A 7,108-nucleotide genomic window follows, 5' to 3' on the forward strand; every position below is an offset into this window, starting at 1 on the left:
TTTGCATAAATTTTTTATATAGACTTTTTTATTTATTTTATGCTATTTTTTTTTGTTTATATAAATTTTTTTTATTTGTTTTATACTATTTTTTTTAGATAAATAAATTGATTGTAAATAATCTAATCAATTAAATTCAAATTAACAGGAACAATACTAAATCGAAATAAGTGGATATGTAACTAATTTCACTCTAGGTCATTTCTGTAATTTTTTCTTTCAATTTATTTATTTATGTAATTTATTCTATTTTTTCGACCATAAAAAGGTTGATACTATATCATAAAATATTTTTTTTGAAACTTAAACTAATATAAAAAAACACATAAAATAATTGTATTTTTATCATCGATCAACAGTAATAATGATCTCATACTAATCTAGATGTAATGTGACTGTGTCCTAAGTTTTTTCTTCTATTTTCAATTTTATCTAGCATAAAATCACTAGTTATGAAAGCTTTCTTTTGGTCCAATCAAGAACAAGAATGCGCACTATCTCAATTTTGGTCTACTTCGAATCTTGCCTTTATTTGTTTTGCCTTTTATCTTCTTTCACACGTGTATACCTTTTTCATAAAATAGACATTGTTTGTATGGGAAGACAATTCATTTCATCTTTGCCACATTGAATTCTTTGTTAAGATATATATGAATTGAATAAGGTAGGTATGTATGATTATTGCTGATTATGATGATGAATAGTATATATTTATTCTGAAGAATACAAACACATTCTTTGTTTTGAACCATAAGACAAGTTGGGACTATTTAAATCATATTTAATTTGGCTTTTTATCCACACAAAACACACATACATTATACATACCCTTCATCATTATATTAATCTTCTTGATTCTGTCGCATCCGAATTAGTGCAGGTTGCGTGCTTTTCTAAGACAATTTTTTTTTTGAAAAATGGTTTCTTATTTAATTTTAATAATTACGTGGCTTATTCGCATACATAGAACACTTTTGTGGCTACAAAATTTTATATTTAAAGGCATACATATTATTAAAGCCTTAACCAAGGGTATATGTGCTTTAGCTATGAATATGTTTATTATATCCTTTGATTAGGTTTCTATTGATGATTACTACCAATATGTTGTTAGTTAAAGAAGCCAATGAATTCATGATTTTGTGGCCTTCTACCAAATTTTTAAAATAATTATTAGATGTTTGTATATCTTTTCTTGTTTCTTTGGGTGCATGCATGGGTCTTTTCTATCCATTATTTTATTTCGAGGAGTGTTAAGGAGGTCAACAATTTTTATGTTTTGTAACTATTAATTAGTTATCAATAGTGTTTTTAATGGTGTGAGATTATATTCAATTGTGGAAGATCATTCATTTTTTTTTTATGGTTAAGTGCTGGTCACAAAACACAAAAATTATTGGCACTCTAAATTTTTTCTTTTATTTCATAATAACGTTAGACGATTTTTATAAATAAAATATTTGACAACTCATCACTCATCAGTACTGAATACTCTCTGTACCAAGTACTGAGTACCAATAAATTTTTTTTCATGCAAAAAATTAAGGAAAAAAAATAAACCAACAAAAAAACAGTATGAGTTAAGATAAGGCATAGATAATGATGAAACAGATAAAATCTTTTTTGTTTTTTAATTGTTATGATTCTGATATCATATAGAGACTGTTATTGGTGAAAATAACAGCAGTGGAAACAATCAAACAAATTTCTCTGCAAAAAGTGTTGTAAATGATATTTGATAGTTACAGTATTGAGAGCAATAGTGTACCATCACTCATAAATAATATTTAATAAATTTTATCTGATTTATTTTTTATTTTAAATATTTTATTTTTTATTTTAAAAAATAAATTAGATAATTTAGATACTATAATAAAAATGCTATAAAATTTAAAAATAAAGCTGAAGATGCTGAAGTGATGATATTTAAGTGTGTTCAAATATGTCGGGATAATTTTTTTTATTAAAATACGATTGGACACAGAAGACATGCATATCAGACAAGTGTCAATAAATATCATGTCAAAAATGTGTCTAACACATGTATACGACAATTGAATAAAGTATTCGTACTTCATAGCTTAACATATAATTACTTTTATTTTATACTTGCACACAACTTAATCTTAACATATACTCTTTATTTTAATAAAGATTAGAAGGAATCGGTTCTACTAGGTAAACAACAGAAAATCTGAACAACGTAAATAGCGGGTTGAAATTTTGGCCCAATGAAGTTAAAAAAAAAAAAACACTCCACATCCAAATTACCCAACTAAAAAATCCCATTTAATAATTCAAAAATTTTAACTATCCATTATATCCTAATTTACTAAAACACCACCTTCTCCTCCAAACCCTCTACCGTCGCCGCCATCGCTTGGTCGCCAACCAGCCTCCATCATCGTCGCTGGGATCCTCCTCACCGTCGCTGGTTCATCAACAAGGACCCTCATCGGCATCGCTCTCCTCCAGATCGAAAACGAACGGTCTCCTCCCCGTTGTTGCTTGACTTGCCACACCTACTCACCCCTATTGAAAATAACCATCCACTTATGGATAAAATAATCATCTGCATACTCACTGAGTTGAACATCCAGCCTATTTTAACTATATATAACTAAACACAATCCAATTAAATAACCATCCACATAAGAATTAAAATAACTATCCTCATACCTACTAAAATGAAGCTTCTTGAGCGAGCTTCTCAAAGATGTCATTGATAAAACTATTCATAATTCCCATGGCCTTGCTCGAAATTCCGATGTCAGGGTCAACCTGCTTCAACACCTTGAATAGGTAGATATTGTAAATTTCAACGTTCTTCTTCGCTTTTTTCTTCTTCTTCTTCTCAGTGTTGTCTTTCTCAGGAATCTTCTTCTCCACCAGTGCGTTTTTTGCTGCCGGCTTCTTCTCCATTGGCTTCTTCTCTACCTTCGGCACCATCAAATCACAAATTAAGCAAAATGAGAGAGGTTTGGTGTTTGAGTTGTGAATGTAAGATGTTTAATTTGATGAATTATGCTCGCTGGTTAGTGTTGAGTATATATAGGTTAGTGTGCTGCAATTTGGTTGGTCGGGTGGGTTGCATGTAGATGAACGACGGTGTGAGTGGATCGGAGAAGCAGAAGGGGGTTAAAATGGAATGAGGACGTAATGTGACGGTATATTAAGAGGAGGTTACGTTGCCTAACTCTAATAATTTAAATTCAAAAATTAATTATTCTAATAAATTGAGAATTTAATTTTAATAATTAAATTATTATTTTTTTAAACTGTTATTCACATTGTTCAACATTTACATTATTTATCTATACTTTCTCATTGAGAAGTCACCTCTTTTGCATATGTGATAATTAGAAAGGTAATTAAAATTAAATCCTTTTTCATGAGAAGAGACATTGAGACCTTTGTGTACCATATTTTGCATATAACATTATGCATGAATCAAGATTTGAATACCCTAATGAAGGGACAAGAAAGAAAGGGATATATATGGCCCCGCCATGGAATGTGTACAATTAAGCGTGTGAGTAAGGCCACATTTTCTGACTATATATATATACTCACTTTTCTACTTGACCTCACATTCATTATTCAATTTCAATAATCTAACAAACACCAATGATTAAAGGTCTAAACCCATCATATCAATATTAAAAAACTCCAATTTGTCTAGCGAGAGAGATAAGCGTGACACTAACTATTGTTGATTATTGTTGATTGAGTCCCGACAATAATTGGTGGCGACAATGTTTTGCTTCTAATCAAGTTTGACATGCAAATAACATATTCTAATCAATTAATTATTCTATAGTTCTCACCTAACGATGTATATTTAGTTATTTACCCTCCTTTAACTTTTTTAATTGGCGGTGGTGTCCCTACCAAACATACATGTCCAAGATTGAGAAATATCCGCTGCTGGTTGATGTGTGCTCATCCTTTAATTTGTATAACACTTTTAATTTCATGTTATTTATTAATTTTCATGTTATTTAATTCTAAGAGCAATGCATTTGGGCGTCGGTGACTGTGCAAGGAAACCATAAGGAAACTTACTCATTCTTTTAAATTTATCAAATTTGGTCCAATGCAATGTTATCAAAGAATGTTCCAATCCTTTTAGAGGCAATTAATTAAAGAAAATTTGGATTTTGTATGAGGAAAGAACTGTCATTAGGAAATTATTTGTCACAAAATATTATATCTCTATTATACATTCTCATATAAGATTTTTTTTTTAAGTTGGGTCAACAAAAATTAAATTTTAAATTTTTTTTTTAAATTTAATATTATATCATAAAACTGCTTAATCTAAAAGATTAAGCTAACAAAAAGACATATATGAATAATTGTATATCTAATAAGAACATCATCAGTTCATGAAGAATCAGTTTGAATTATTAACAAAAAAAAAATCCTGATTTCCCAAGAGAGAGAAAAAAAAAATACCCTTAAAAATGAAAAAGAAAAATAGACGAAGAGTATGAGATTAATTAGCTAAAGTGAAGCGTTAATTAGATTCTAATTCTAAAAAAAAAATTTAAAAACTTATAACCGAAACACCTAAAGTCCTTTTCTAAGATTTTTATGGGTCAAGTAATCTAATGTCCTACTGGTTGTCTAAAAAAGATATCAAAATTTGGCATGGACCCATTAAAGTGAAATTAAACTCGGGATATAAAAGGTTAGGAAACAGTTAATACTGCCCATATAGATCACAAATAAATAAATAAATAAATAAATAGATGTTTTATTTTGATGCTTTTTTGACCCGCTATCTAAGGAAAGATAAAAAAAAAATTAATATGAAAAGGTAGCAACTAGCAAGAGTCCCAACATTTCACATTGGAGAGTATATGTTGATGCTACTTTTATAAGTGATTTTATATTTTGTCTTTGATATTTTTGGACTATGATCCTGTCGTCACATTTTGAGGACCAATTGAATTCGTTCAATTACTCTCCCTGGAATCTATGTTTGATTCCGGCAGGTAATTGTTGAAACTTGAAAGAGATGGGTGTTCTCATCAGGAAAATTTTAAATGTGACTGCAATGATTTTTGTTAAATCAAGTTGTGTCCACAATCATTTATATTTATAGTGTAGTAACATTTTGAGTGAAATGTTTGTTTTTTTGGTTTGACTTGAAGCAAAGAATCTTCAATCTTCAATCACCAAACATTATTACATGCTGTTACATCCCAATAATTAATGCAACATTAAAAATATTCACTATCAAATTGAATTTACTATTTTTATATTTAAAAAAAAAAAAAACTAATCCTATTATATACATAATCAACGTACAACAACAAAAAACAATAGTTCACTAGTAATTCAACGGTTTCTTATGTACCAACCTTAATTCACATGTTGACATAGGGACTCGTTTCATTTATTTTACTTGGTAATTAATTCAATTTTAAATTGAGTAATAGTATAGTAGTAGTTTTATTTTATATTTTTATTGGAACTTGGAAGCTGAACATTATTATTTATATATATGTTAGTCCAAAAATGAACTGATAAGAGACCACGAGTGAAACGTTGCTTTTTAATTTTAATTTGGTCTTTGAGATTTTGAAGTCAACCATAAAAAAATATACTATAAGCTTTAGCATGTGTCAACATAATAGTATTAACAATAAATGATGATTTTACATATATGGCACAAATATTATTCTTTCTATTTTAATATGCACGATTTTAAAAATTTGACACAATAAACAATTAATGTATCTAAATATAAGTTTCATTTAAATACATAAAAAATATTAAATATATCTAACAAATATTTTGAAATAAAAGAATAGTAGGAGTTTTATAGTAAAAATAATCTAGAGTTTAATATTTATTATTTCTTAAAAAAATAGTATAAAACAAATAAAAAATTATATAAAAATTCAAGCAAACTAAAAAAAATATTTAAAAGAATGTGTTAAATATATAATTATTATATAATTGCAACCATGTTTTAAACGCATGCATGTTGTTTAATTACGTAATATTGTTTGTTTATTATTAAGGGACTCTTAATTCGATAAAAACTTTATTATTAGAATTAAGGGAGCCTTTACTATTATTTTGCAACTTAATATTAAAAACACTACCCAAAACCCTACACTTTATGAAAATGTATCAAATATCATTATTATTGGAAGTTTATATAGCTTTGATGAACAGAAGCTTAATAAATTAAGCATGAGATTTCAAGATAAAAGAGTTGGAGAGCCTATTAGGCACTATACAAATCATTCTTGCTAACTGTCTTAATATGTCGAATCCCACCTTGTGCATATAATATTTTGTTAATCAGTGACAAACCTTTAAATAAAATTCAGTACTGCAGTGAATTAGTCTTTAACCTGTCGAGTTTGAGAATGTCGTGGAAAATAAAAAAAAAATTACTGTCTTAATATGTTAATAACGGAAACATAACAAAAATAACAGAATGCTAACTACTAATAACTAATTAACTACTACCAATTATTGAGGTTTATTATTACCTAAGTATATTTACTCATATACAAACAAAAAGTCAAAAACAATAGCCAAAAAAACATGAGCAAATTCATGTGGCACCGACAGTTGTGAAGAACAGTTGAGTTATCTTTCCTTGGATATATATAAGTGATCTACAATTCATTTACATCACCCTTCTCTAGAATGGTAGCTTTTTGTCCTTTCATTGACCCCATACATATATAGTAGACTAATTAATTCGACTATACATAGCTACCTATAACATATAATTTGTTCAAATTATTTTTTATTTAAAAGAATGGAAATAATAAATATTGAGAGTTAAATTCTAAAGTGATATTTGAAATCGGTTGCATGCACTAAAATAATCTTTGAGATTTCAGTTGTACCACATTATTAATTTCTAATAACATTATGAATAACTTGATAAGAAAATGACTTAAGAACTAATATGATATATTTTTGTTAATCTTGATAATATAATTAGTGGTATAGTTCAAGGTTTTGAAAAACTGATGAGCTGGTTATTAAATCAATAGAGAGTTAGAAAATCAAAAATTTAAAAATACTAAAATTTTATCAAACATAATAAAATAATATATATATATTAAATATA

The sequence above is a fragment of the Arachis ipaensis genome, chromosome B04, assembly GCF_000816755.2.
Source record: "Arachis ipaensis cultivar K30076 chromosome B04, Araip1.1, whole genome shotgun sequence".
NCBI lineage: Eukaryota > Viridiplantae > Streptophyta > Magnoliopsida > Fabales > Fabaceae > Arachis > Arachis ipaensis.